The sequence below is a fragment of the Pararge aegeria genome, chromosome 12 (genome assembly GCF_905163445.1).
Source record: "Pararge aegeria chromosome 12, ilParAegt1.1, whole genome shotgun sequence".
Lineage (NCBI taxonomy): Eukaryota > Metazoa > Arthropoda > Insecta > Lepidoptera > Nymphalidae > Pararge > Pararge aegeria.
The window spans coordinates 5,394,659-5,409,528 of NC_053191.1; the positions used below are offsets into that span (position 1 = coordinate 5,394,659).

General features: G+C 34.3%; 1 protein-coding gene across 2 annotated transcripts in view; it reads right to left on the bottom strand.

Annotated features, from left to right (window-relative positions):
* The window catches only part of LOC120627972 (unconventional myosin-XVIIIa), a 281,655-nt gene extending 268,055 nt beyond the window's left edge, over nucleotides 1-13,600 (bottom strand). For both annotated transcript variants that reach the window (XM_039896116.1, XM_039896114.1), the window contains exon 1: nucleotides 13,305-13,600. The gene's annotated coding sequence lies outside the window, so the exon portion shown is untranslated. The remainder of the gene's footprint in view (nucleotides 1-13,304) is intronic.
* Between the last annotated feature and the right edge of the window lie 1,270 nt (nucleotides 13,601-14,870).

Below are 14,870 nucleotides of genomic sequence, written 5' to 3' on the forward strand. Positions count from 1 at the left end.
TTAATATTGAATACGTCAATGGCAACTAATGAAATAAACCCACATCGGGGTACAGATCTAATCTCTTATAGAAGAGGCAACAGCATATCTTCAGAGATTCACCACGCTGCTCTTGTCGGTGGAGCCATATCCAACCTTTTCTGCCCATGGCTTTTTTTACCTGTCTATAAATCCTTATCCCAACTATTCCTTTCAATTGTACCAAAAAATGCGTCCTCTTGGTTGGTAAAATATGCTATCGAACATGAAACACACTGTGTAGATGGTTAAGAAATAATTGTAAATAGGCTTCAGGAGCCTGAGCTTCCAAGACAGTGCATTAGATACATATTTTCATAGTATCTAATATGTGCTTTGTTAAATCTAGGAGACACAGACCTTAGGAACCATCAAGTTGCTCTTATGCGGACTATACATTTGTAAAATATGCTATTGAATATCTGATTCCTTTTATAGGTGGTCAATAAATAATTCTCAACGGGCTTCTAAAGCTCCCCAAATAGTTAAGTACATAAACATTAACATAGTAGGTATGTGTTACTATTTAGAAGCAATATAAAGACGTCGTTTGCTTGTTAGATGATCAAAGAAAGATGACTGAATCAAAGCTATCATTACAGGAAGTTTACTTTTGAACACTGTGGTGACTACTTCCGCAACGGTCAGGTCGTTGTGTACTTCCGCACAAACACTGCATGGTTGTGTCTTATCATAACTAATTTTCTCAAATATTGTAAAGTATATCTTTCAGACGATATAAATTCTTTAACAAAGGTATAGAATTTTTAATGAACTTGTAACTTTTTACCCCTTAAAAAGAGTTGATTTTAAAATAAAACATTAAATTCGTCAAGAATACACCTACCCTTCCAGATAATATATTAAGCACACTGAAAAACCTTGTATATTGTACTTTCACCTTAAACGTAGCTTACAATTATCATTTAAGATACAAATTATAGTATATTTACCCTCCCAGATTGTGTATCAAGGAAGACCTCTTCTTTGATAAATCTCTTCTATAAGATCCTCGATAAATCCTATATAAATAAAAATAACAAAGTAAATTTTTCGTTAACAGAACTTTAGTCGATGACAAAAAATGGCCAAGTACTCTTACCCGCAGATATGAAAGCCAAATTACTCAAGCCCGGCGTTGAATGGCTTTTGATAACACTTTCGTTTAAATTAAGAGCCACTCTTGATGAACGCTCATCGTTTTGTTCAGAGAGCTCAAACAAGACAATTCAAGGACCTTTAAGACAATAAAGGTTTTATTGTTTATTGCATAAATAGTTATCGGATAGAAGCAGGCGTTGTTTTGTGGAATTCCATTATATACATTGCTTTATTTCCTATACTACTCCGCGAAAAGCAGGAGAATCTGTACGGTCTCATTTATTTTCACAATTTCTTCGATCGTCATACTCCACACCAAGCGGATCTTCCGCAACATACTATGTACGCACGTTTCGCTCGGACAATGGAGCACATCCAGGAGCAGGGCTAGCACAAGCGAGAGACAAAAAGTATATCCCCGATTATATACCCTCACAAGGGATATAATTAACGTGTCGAGTTGCTTGACCGGTACACGGAATAAAAGCAGTTTAACCCCTTTTATTATTACACATTCATTATTTTGATATTATTTTCACTTGTGCGCCAGTGCTCTGAGAGTTAATAAAGCTGTGGGAGAAGATACATTCTTATCCTTTCCCCGGGGAAATAATTGTCTGCCAATGCTAGCCGTGCAGGAGAAATTGATTTTACATTAAATAATTGCTAATATATATAAGGTTCATTTAACAAACATCTAGTTTTTATTACATCCTGATCTTCACCCTTTCGGTAAGTCCTTTACATGTCCCATTTCAAAATCATATTAAATCATTACGAACTAACTAACAGAAAGATTGCGAAAATAACTTCCCATTCTTTTGCTCAACAATAAAGCTGTTAATCATCCACGTGACGCTTACATTATAAACTATACCGATTGTTCGTTTAAATTTACGTTTCCAAATAATATCAGAGACAAAATGTATTCGTTTGCCTTTCACGCCTCATGCAATCATCATTTTACAATTCAACTGTCAGTTTCATGGACACGGTTGACATTGAATATTTTATATTGTGCAAAAGCCTCATTATCACTAGTCAGCTACTGTTAATCAGTTAGTTATCAAAGTATGGTTTGTTTATCTTCATCTTTTACTTGTACGACACTTAAATTGCTTACATGAGGTAAGATAAAGCGTCTCCTTCTGAGAATAACTTAATTACAAACTTTCATCAAGCTGAGAGAACGTAACTTAAAAAAATTCAAAATTTAAGAACACGTATTTAAATTATAAATTTTCTCTGAATTATCTATTACTAGCTGTTTCCCGCGACTTCGTCTGCGTTTGTTTTTGTTTTTCGAAAGACATGTGGCATTCAATTTAGGTGTAATTCTACTGAAATTTTTAAGTTGTGTATTCTTAATATAAAAAAAAAGTAAGTAATTAATTATTTGAATCGGTTATCATTTGACGGCGTTATGGTGTAAAATCGACAAACACTTTCGTCCCCTCTCCCAAAAGAAGCGTCCTATATTACTTCTAATACCTTCAGGAATATGTGTACAAAGTTTCATGATGATCTGTTTAGTAGTTTTTGCGTGAAAGCGTAACAAACAAACTTACATTCACATTTATAGTATTAGTAGGGATAAATAGTAATGTATAATTCTTGCGTCTTAAAACTGATCTGAGTAATACTACGCCTAAAAATACCCAGGATATATTCCCCTTAAAAGCTTTTAAAATATCAAACTATAAATTGTTATATGCTAAATCAGAATATACATTGTCGAATTCAGATTACAGTGCATGTAAAGACAAATTCTTACATTGAGGATATCAACCATCAAGATGTCCCGCTAGATGTCCGCTAATCTAGATTGAAAGGCTAATATGAGATATTCTTAGCGTAAGACCGTAACAAATATACCTCTGAAAGATTATTAAATGCGTAAAACAGCTAGTTGAGCACTAAAATATAGTTGCGTTGAGGATGTTCGTGGCCATCCAACAGCCCCGTTAGATATCTGCGCATCCGGACCGCGACGGGTCAACGTACCGATGCGGAAGAGAGAAAATTTGTGCATTGCGTTAGTGGTACGCCTTGATTAAAATGCATTTTTTTATATCTAGGTTTGTGGGCTTACATCGCAAGTGTAAGTCACTCCAACCTCCATTTAATCAGGAGTTTCGTCAGGTTTTGTGTAAAATCCGGAACAATTTCAATTCCATTTTGTTATTTAAACACAATTTAAAAAAAAAACAGCTCCGCAGAGATAGATATTCAACATGAAACTTTTTCGAAATTTTATGATTGTGAATAAATTGTTATGCTGACCATATTATTTATGTAGGGAAGTTTATCGGGTATTATATAACTACTAGTGGACCCCAGCGCCATCTGTCGGGCTGATTTGTGAATCTAAACCATCCAGGGTGCCACCCAAACGCATACAAAAAAATTCATTCAAATCAATCCAGCCGTTTAAAAGGAGTTCAGTGACATACACACGCACACAAGAAATATATATATAAGATTTAGCATAGAAAACTTAGATAAATTGACCTTTCGAATAATGTTTTTTTTCAGGATATTTATTACGAATAGACTTAATTCACCGCAGCAAATTCCATAGTCACGTGCACTTTACACGATTAAAAATCGATCACTCTGGTTGAAGGTTTATCTCCGTATTTATGTATGGGATTTTCATTTTTAAGTTATCGTTATTATAGCATAATCGTTTCGCCATGATCTTACCTGATGTTAATGGATCTTATGCAATGGTTGTGGATGATGTAAGCGAAAATAAATAATAATAATCAACTTAATTATAATTTAGTGTCCATTCTTTGCAATATGTCTTCTCCCACCGAAGACTATCATTCAGTTTCATCTTAATGATGTAATTGACGGACAAGATCCAGTTGTAGCATCGATCCTACAGTTGAGATGAATTTTCTCACGTAGCCTCTACATGTTGGGCTTGTACTTATTGCCCGGAAGTACAAACCATATAATAGTATATTTTTGATAGCATTCATTCATCTAGTTAAACAAAAGATAAACATTGTATAATAGCTGATATAAAAAAGTACTCAAAAGATTATGAGTATAAATTGAGGAGAATCACAGATTTCATCAGAGATCAAAAAACCGCAACACGAAATCTAACAATAATCGCAATTAAGATGGAATTCAATATTCATAGCGGTTGTTCATAATAATTACAATTTCTTCAATACACTAGTTAGTCAAACGAATTCCGGTCGAGTTCCACAAACATAATCTTCGCATCGCGAAAGTAGGCTATTTTAAGTCTAGAAGGTCAATGTCTTGTGAGTAGTGACCACAGCACAATGTGTGATCGTAAAACATGCTCCCGTTCACAAATTAGACATCGTGAGTCACATTCACTATAATAACGATGTAAATAAATGTGATATTTTTAACAGTCGCCGTCATTAATGCGGACAATTTGGAGCTCAACATTTCAGTCGGGATAAAATTTGAATTATTTATTTTTTCTGTAGCTTACTTTAGTAGTGGGACGCGCGGCATTTAGAACTTTATTTTTCATTCAGTAACAGGTTGAGTATCTTTTTCAGTAAATAGGTAACGAGAGGCATGTTTGAAATTCACGCTTCATTCGACGTCAAATTTGTTTTTTCCTGCTGCGGGCTTCACTTTTCAATCGGAGTCAATTCAAATATTTATTTTCTGTAACTAACTGCAGCAGAGCAATTTTGACCTTCTCTTTATACACGGAAATATTTTTTTTGTTGTTTCTGTAACTAAGCGTGCCGAAGTGATGCACATTGGTCACAACCTGTTTTACTGGACAATAATGTTGGAAAACACTCATGAGGACCTGGATAGTATATGGTTGTTCGAGAGTTGTAAGTGCGAGATCTATATTAAGCGGTCAATCAACTCAGTCAATGTTCACAGAAGAAAAATAGCTCATTAATCGGGTTCAGGAATTTTAAATATTAAACAGTTAAAGCGATAGAAACCGATTAGGGGAATGAGTTTAATATAACTGCCATTCCTTTAACAGGTTAGCCCGTTACCATCTTAGACTGCATCACCACTTACCAGCAGGTGATATTGCAGTCAACGGCTAACTTGTAGTGGAATAAAAAAACGACATATTTCACGACCGAAATCGATACTAACTTTTTTCTGGCGCTTCCTAACTTGCAATGCGATGAGTATTCAAAATACTTATGATATATTTACCTATATAAAATATATAACGTCAGGTATTTTAATATCGAATGGTATGTTCGTTGTGCACACGAAACGAGCCAATTATGTTAGTTTTCCGCTTCCACAAGAAAAATATCAAACAATATAACGGATTTCCTCTTAGACTAGTTAGTACTTATAAGTTATAGATACTGTTCAACTTTACATAGGTACATAGATCATTACTTTACCTTTGTATGTTATGTCGCTGAATATGATCCTGATAATTGAGCTGAGTCATACAGCGTACTATTAGTTATTATTTTGCTATGCTCTCTAATAGATTAAATCAAAACTGAGGAGATCGTTAGAAGTCCAGAAATTAGATACTAAACTCGTTACAGCTTTGATATCTATCACCAAAGGTGAACAGACGACATCAAACGGTTCGCAGGGAACCGCAGGATGCATCCTACAAGCCGCACAAGACTTGACTGTTAAATCAAAGAAAATAATCAGAGACAACCTACATAATAACTAGAGGATATAATAAAACGAGCGAATAAATATAAATTAAAAATTCATTTATTTAATTACAGGTCCTTTTTAACGTCAAGTTCGTCGGTTTGTAGTAACTCTATCAAATACGTCGGTTTGTCTACCACCGGTTCGGAAGGCAACTTTGTGTGATTAAGTTATTCATCAATAATATAGTAACATAGATGTAATAAATGTTTTTGATACATTGTTTAAACTTACGCAAAGGTCTCATATTCCCTTCGGTGTCATATATTCAAAGCATTTAATTTAAGCACTTTTTAAACGACAAGTACGTCTGTTTGTAGTGACTCTACCACCGGTTCGGAAGGCAACTTTATCATAACGAATTTCAACAATTGCATGCATCTCAATGTATTAAATGTGTTTTGATGCATTGTTTAATTTTATGCAAAGGTAAATCTAATATTACCCTCTGTATAATATAATCAAAGCAAATAATCAGCCACACAGGTATATAGGAAATGTACGTTTCTCAGACGACGAAAAATTTTATGGCGATCGCTAATACATACCGTGTAAAAGACTTATTGCACACTGGAGATTTATACTTTATATGTACCTATTTATTAAGACGCAGTACATACGCCCGTTGAGTTGAATGGTGCATTGCGCACTTATGACGTCAAATTGGTGTGCAACTGCAGGACATGTGGTCGAAGTTTCACAGGCCAGACTCAAATTACTATTAAGTAAATGATATGATAAAAATAATTACGTTTCCGCTCCATAAAAATAATGTTACTGAATGTCTGGCAAATACATTATAATATTTCTTAAAACTAACCCGAAATCGATGTTTTTTTTTTTTTGCGTATGTCAGTGTTATTACAGTTTTAAAGGTTACTCGAATAAAATAATAAAAAACAGTCGTTCGGAAGCAATTATGCACATTATGAAAACCTACTCATAAACATGATGTACCTATACCTAAGTACGGATTTAAGTTTATCATCATATCGACCCACTACATGGCGGTTCTCCTACAATGAGAAGGAGTTAGGAGTTGCAACAATGCTGCTTAGCAGCAGAAATAGTATGGCGATAGTTTCCTGGAGGAGCTCTTTCAATAAAATCTCTACTACGACTAAAAAGCTGCGTCCTGGAGCTAGTTAAAGTTGGATTCAAATATTTTTACGCTTCATTTATAGTACAATATTAAATCTCTATCGAAAAGAACACAATAAAGTAATCTAGCTCATAAATACATTGCCGCATTAGTTGTCCAATTTAACACTTGTGAGCAAGTTATATTATCGCACTGTTTGCTAAGCGATTGAACTGTCCTAGAAAAGCTGTTAAATATTTAATATGCGAGATAATATTTCATGGTTCGTATAACTATACGTCAATTCAAGTTAAATATTATATTCTGCAGTTATTACTTGTTGTTGCCCGCGATATCCTCCATGTTACTTAATCCAGCAAGCAAGTTACTAGCAAATTCAAAATTTCCTAAAGGTGGTTTAAGATCTTTAAAATTCTCGTGTCACGGTGTTTTAGTCGCACTCTTCCAAAACAGCTCGGCCGATTTTTATTTTTTTAATGTAAATTTGTTAGGTATGTGAATAGGTTGTGAAGTATTTTCATACCGCTAGTTGACTAGGTTGTCCTTTGTTTTATTTGGCACGAAAAATAAACCTTTAATCTATCGGACCCGGGAGTTCCGGCAGTATTGTCTCCCTCTCTAGTCCTTCCTTCATCACTGAAGATCGTGGTCCAACTTGGTAAACTGTCTCGATCGGCTTCAGTTGGAGGCCATTTTGGCGATTTGATAGACGCGGCACAATTTGATTTTTTCAACTCGCCCGCCCATCTCGTTGGGAACCGGCCTCTAGGTCTTTTGCCTTCGGTGTTGCCCGTAACTATAATTGTTTCCAGGCTATCATTCCTCGCCGCATTATGTGCCCGAAATACGAGAGCAAACTTTAGTTGGGCGTAGTCTGTGTACCAAGTGATACCAAATGTGGCGATGCATTTTCGGGCAGAACGACGTCTGCCGGGTATTTTACTATAAAAATGATACAAGGACACAAACATATTCCAACGTAGGATGATGGTAAAACGTTTTCATATAAATCTAACGGTTAAGTCAGCTTTCGCCAGCAAAAGCTCTCAGTTAACTGGTTTTTCGGCGACTTATTCTGTCTGTACTACGCTAATCTTAGAAACTTCAACGGGGATTTTTACAAGTTTTTCGCCGTTGGATGTGTCAGTAGACTTTCTAGATAAAAAGAATGGAATAGATCTTAAGTTATATTGGGTTATTACCCAGTAGAACCAGCAGTATTGAATCCGATCACAAATGCTTTTTTTATTAATGTGATTTATTTTTGCAATTAATTATGTTACCTTTCTCGCCAAATTAGCAAAACATGTTAAATTTATTCACATTTTATAGTATACTTGACCTTCTCATGTCATACACACAAGGGAAAGTATGTCTTATGATTTTTGGCTAAGCTAGGCTGGCAAACCCGCCGTTACATATAACGTCAAAATATTTTATACAATGACTTAATTTTATATATTTCTGATAAAATAATATACAACACTACAATATTTTATTATAAGCCCCATTTGGAAACAGACGCTGCACGCTGGAACTAAGTTCAAATTAGTTTTTTTACAAATGTAACTTCATAAAGAATCCAGAATTGACAGGGCTCGCTGGACTTCGACCAGGTTCGACTTATGTCAGCTTTGTTACCTTGATAGCTTTTAAATAACGGCTTAAACAATAAATTAAATTGTACCATAAACAATCTATAGTTTATGTTTAGCGTTGAGGAGCTGCTATTCGCAAAGACATAAACCAAAGTAGGCAACGGTTTAAGTGACCTGCAAATCTTACAGTGCGTAACGGTCAACCAACTTCGCACGAACGAATCCGAAGTGACCCAAAATGAACGGATACTATATTTTTTATTAGCTTATTTTATAAGTCATACTTCTTTTGGCGCGTTAGGGAAAAATAATGAGAGTAATTTTTTCGATGCGCAAAATAACACAAATACCTACCGACACCCTGAAGTTTACCATAAGGTTTGACAGTGTACGCGGGCTCATACCGGTGATTTTTTTGTGATATTTATATAATTTTATTTAACTAGATAATGCATTATAATTAAACTTCCGATGTTTTAAACACCTTTTTCTATTGATAGTGCTGTTTTTTCTACAAACGTAGAATACGGCGAAAGATTAAATTTTTAAAAAGATTTTTATTTTGTTACGCCAAAGAAGTATAACTTCTAACGCGTGTACATAAATACACACAAGTTTTTTTATTAGTTTTTTTTACGGAAGACGTAAGCTTTGAAAGCTGCTGATGAGTTAGTTATCTAAGGCATTTACCTACGTGCTTCCACGATTATTTTTTACAATAGCCTAGTCTGTGGATTGTTTTATTAGCTAAATGATACACAGCCCCCTATTCGTAACTGTCAAGTTAATAGGGGGTCTAGGCAGCGTTCCAAGATACTGGAGTGGGCTTGGTTGAACGAAGGGATCCAGCGGGAAGCAGAAACCTTGATGTCGGTTTTTTAAGCGAATTAAATACGTTTACTCATAGTTAATCTTCTCCTAGATTAAACTTAATTACCGGCTTAGGTTAGAATAGGGCACTATCGTTGACTCGTAAGCAAGATCAAGACGGAGATTTTTTAAAGCATTTTTCATGTTTCTTTGGTGCAATAAAAATAACACACATCTACTTATTATTTGCCTAGACAAAACGTTTCTGTTGGCTCATGGAAGACAACACAATAAAGTACAGGGGACTTTAGAGCTCTGGATATCTACGTAATTAATAAATACAATACACGAAATTTATAATACAAGATTTTTTACGTATTTAAATCGATTAGATGTATTTTATCGAAATTCAAATGCAAAACTATTAGTTATATTAATGTTATTACATTGTATTAAGTACCAACAAACATTATTTAAATTCATTTGCAGTTTTGTAAATTTTAAATAGCATTTTTGGATTAATTGGACATTTAAAGAATGGTTACAGATATGATAGTATCGTAAACCGGTCTCAACCTTACGGAGTGACCGAGTCATTTCCTTGCACCTCCTCTTTTCAGAGCTATGTTAGTATTTTTTCATTGAAGACATTTAAAATATCTCTTCCTTAAACGGTGTAGGAAAAAGTTATAAGGAATCCTGCATGCCTGAGTGTTCTCTTAGGTGTGTAAAGTCTACCAATCCACTCTTGACAAGCTTGCTGAACTACGTTATCCAAACACCTCCTCATACACAGTTCATAATGATTATGATATATTCGGAATACTATTAAACCCTGATTCTTTGTACCTCATAAATCCGAGTACATTCGGTACTCTTTTCCTTGTCAACTAAGTTGTAGGCTTAAGTTAGCATGGGGGACCACAGCTGACTCGTTTATCGATTTCATCGTGCGAGACGCGGCGAAACTGAAACGACGTAAGGTTCCCAGACGCCAAATTAAAAATTAAAATTGCGCGGTTATTTCGACGGTTAAAATATATTTTGGGGTTACTAGCTAATCATATGGGCATTAAATAAACACGGTTACTGAATTTTCATCAGTATAATTGCCTATTCGGCACTACATTGGTAGGAGACATTTTCTCCTCTGGGAAAGGACAAAATTTTATCTTCTCCCACAATTATGAAAATTAAGCTACTTGCAATGAATAATTGTTAAGCTCTTATTTTAAAGTCAACATCTCCTGAGGATGCTCCTGTTTGGGAGCGAAGCGTGCATCTCGAAGAAATTATGAATTACAACATACGGATTCTCCTGCTTTTCGCGGAGTATAGCAAATGAAGCTTAATTTTCATAACATATCATAGATTTCCGCAAAGTAACGCCTGCTTCCATCCAATACTTCTCCCACAACTTTATCAAATCTCCGAGAACTGGTGCACATACGAGTATATATCCAAATAATATATGTGTTATAATAAACCGAGATAAATTTCCTATTTCCTGTTGCCGTGCTTAGGAAGGTGGCTACGGCAATTTTATGATATAATTTTGGCTGCTAGTCTATGATTTAGAGATTATATTCAGAGGTAAAACAAATTAATCTTCGATAGACACGCAACTAGGTGCAGAGGGAATCGCTGAACATCAAAATCTGATCCGATAAATTCTTAACAGCGACCATGAGATGATATAATGATATTAAAGTAAATAATCATGCACGGGCATAAAAAACGCTATATGCCCCGTGCATATCTCTATGTGCGAACGACGCGGTTGCATGAATCTATACCAGTACCTAATTTACTCAACAAAAAAAAACAGTAATGGTTATCTACCATTAGTTTTTTTTTTCAATCGAATAATCAAGCCTTATACTTTATACGAATTAAAAGAGAGATTTTCACTTGCATCTAAAAATAAAAAAAAAATGAAATAAATAAATGAATATAAAAAATAAATAAATAATAAAAATAAATGACTAGACAGATAGAGACACAACTATTGCAGATCTAACGAAGCCTAGACAGACTGAAATACTGATCGTACCTTGATTAATTGGTTGACTGTAGTATAAGTTTCACAAACCGATGACTGATAAATGATGATACATTTTCCTTCTATAATCCGATTAGTGAACTATGGTTGTACTTATTTGGATGCACTGAACATTTGGACGCACTATGTGCCTACATGGTCAATGGCGTGTATAGAGGGTTTGCACAGGAACGCAGATGATATGAAATTAAGAAAATCTCCAATATGAGTTTAAATACTTAAGGGAAGGCTTTCATAACTCTTACAATGCCTATCCTTAAGTTTTTTGTAATTTTTATAAATTTAAAATGCATATAAAAATGTTTGGAACTGACAGGATTTGAAACTGCGACTCTCTGGCAATCGCGGGCTGAGCTCTTTTTCCAATTAAGCTACGGCTCTCCTACCATCAATGCCAAAATTAGTGTATGACTTTTACATCAGTCTATAGCATTTGTAGCATCATCTTGTAGGAAACGTTGCAGTTTCGATCTTCTTTATCATTGCCTATTAACTACTCTTAAGTACTCTACGTTATGCACCAATATTCTGATTTTTTAAATTAGTAGTCCTTGTATGACCTTAGCCTTGAATGGAGCCATTGTTTTCAAATGTGGATAACACCATGTTGATCCCAATCACCTCATAATTGCCACCTGCTTGGCAAAGGCTTGAGGAACTGAATAATAAATAATAGGATATCCATCTGGAAAAAGTGGTTATAAAGAGACAATGTCTGGTGCAGAAGGCAACAAGAAGGGAACTACCCTATGTTCCTAAAAGAGAAGAGTTTTTTTCTGCAAATCATACTTATGCAATTAATTCTACATAACTTGGATAAGTTACTTTATATGTAAAAAATGAATTATTGCTCTTGATAAATGAAGTGTAATAAAACATTAATCAACATCAAGTGCATCATCAGATCATCGAATAATTGCCCTCAGAGGCTCAGTGTTCTAAGGTCAGGTTCACCCCAAATCAGACCTCTGTGTTAGCAGACTGTTCTAAGTGAAAAAATAAAATCACACTTTTTCTAGAGAGCAAGCAGGACACATAAAGGACAAGCTTATTTTATTTTGAAACCTTCAGAGGGCTTCTATCCAGCAGTGGACATCCTAATAAACATCAGTTGCTAATACTGTATAGCTAATGCTAAACTAACATAGTATTTAATTGCTGGTTAAGTAACTTTTAATTACAAATAAATAAATTAAGTATGTAACTTACTTAAAATTCAACAAGTTATCTTCAATGAGAGAAACTGATTATTTTTTATTCTACTAGGCTACAGATATGCTTTATTATTCATTAGATATTCCATTTTTAACATTCATATTCATTAAAAACAAATGCAGCAGGTTAGCAAACTTTCAGTTTTCAGCATAAGTATAATTTACTGTAGTTGCCTACTATTATAATTTCAAAGATTTTATGGATAATTAGAATTAAAAGCTATTTATAAATAAACTAGCCAAGGCCCAGGACTTGGTCAAAATGCATATTCAACATTTTCCAGGTTTTATTATATAAGAACACTTGGTACTGCATTTTAAGCTTGAGTAAAAAATAATGGCACTTAATTTCCAACTTACATACCCCAAGAAATCAAGAATTTCGAAAAGTCCATAGTGCACCCCTGACTAAAAATAAGTTTTCCAATCTTTATTTTGTCTTTAGTTGTGTAGACTGTGCATTCACTGTCAATCAGTAAGGGAACCACTTTAAAGTAACTATTGTTTTAAAATAATTAGATAAGTACCTACTGTTTAAAATATCTTTATTCCTTGACCTAAGACACGATAAATTTGTAAACAAATATTCAGAAAATCCGCTTCTCCGTATTATTTTAACCAATCCTTCCTTAAATAGAGTGAATGTAAGGTGTTCACTACATAATTAGAACTCTTCTACTTTAACTTAAATTGAGAGATAAATTCCTACGGTACGACTAGAATAAATATTTACTTACTTGTGCTTATTTTTAATCCACAAAGGCTAATGTACCGATCCAATAGTCGTAGACTATTCACGAAACACAACAACACTACAGATTCCTTTCATTATTATCAAAGTTTTATAGCATCACACGAAAACTCACATAGATCCACAAATAGGCATTATGTACCTATTATATCGTTAACACAAAACTCACTTTATAAATGCGAATACGAACAAAAATCTAGAAAACACATTCACTGTTCACACTCGAACACGGAGTTTCATTTGACAGATGTTGTAAATCGCGTTCCGAAAGCGAAGTCAAACCCAAAACGTCTCGATATTGACATGCATCGAATAAACTGAAAGTTCAAAAACCAACGCCGTACGCGAATCTCTGCGAGCCTTTACAGATTATAACCCGACTTATTTTCTTGTACAACATACTCTTCTGAAATATTGTATTCACTGTCATCTTTAATTTAGTAGTATAAATAAAGTTCATTAAATTAATGGAAGCGTTCTAAATAACGAATTGGATGTTGTCTTTGTTGGTTTGTTTGTTGGATTTATATTACCTTATTTACCGAAAATACAATTTTTAAACGGCGACAATGTAAAAGCTTTGCATAGGTATGTAATTATCTGTGGGTTTTCGAATGTCAAAGTGGCATTACGTGAAGCTCCACCTAGTGTCGAGTAGGAATACAAATAATTTCTAAGATAACGTAGTCCTCTATATGTTTAATAGATGTCGCTTATTTCAACGCATTTTTAATGTGTAATACTTGCGTATTATTGATCGACAAAAGTATATATTATACCTACTGACGTGCGGATTTTTAAGTGAAATTTGTCTTTTTCCATAAGTCTAGGCCCAAAACGAAATAGGTGCCGAATTAACAAAAACACATTTACTAGACTTTAATTCGGAATACCTTGGGAACAGCACTTAGGTATATACGATTAAACATATTACATAGTAATAATATTGGCTTACATCACAGTCACGGTAACTATTAAATAGGTACATATCAATCCATTACTAAATAGGAATACATAAAATAATGGCTGAATGTTCATATTATACTCCAGGTAAACGTTTTTTCTTTTAAAACTATCAGTAATTAAGTACCTACTTGCAACAGCAGTCGATGGTTGGCTTAAAATACTCTTATAGGTATCTTAACGCAGGCATCGAATTCTTGAAAGTTATCAGCAGCTACCTATTTTTATCTATATATAATCGTAAAAAAAACTAATTTCTTTTGTTTGGATACAAAAATATGATAATACAAACACAATACCTTGTGGCAAGAAGACAAGTTATGTTATATGAGTTGTTTGGTGAACATCGAATGGGGCAAAGTAAATGTATTACTTGGAATCTTCTTTGATAAGCCGGCACTCACTTAGGCATTACCTTGCTCCTCGTTAGTGAAAACGGACAAGTGTATTATTTTACCTTGCAATTAATGTCTTGCCTGTAATCAGAACCATGTCAAAATTAATTAATCATCAATAATCTATAAAAGTCCACGTTGGGCCTCTCCCAACGGCAGGGTTTGCCTAAAATCACCACGCTGATGGTTTGGTA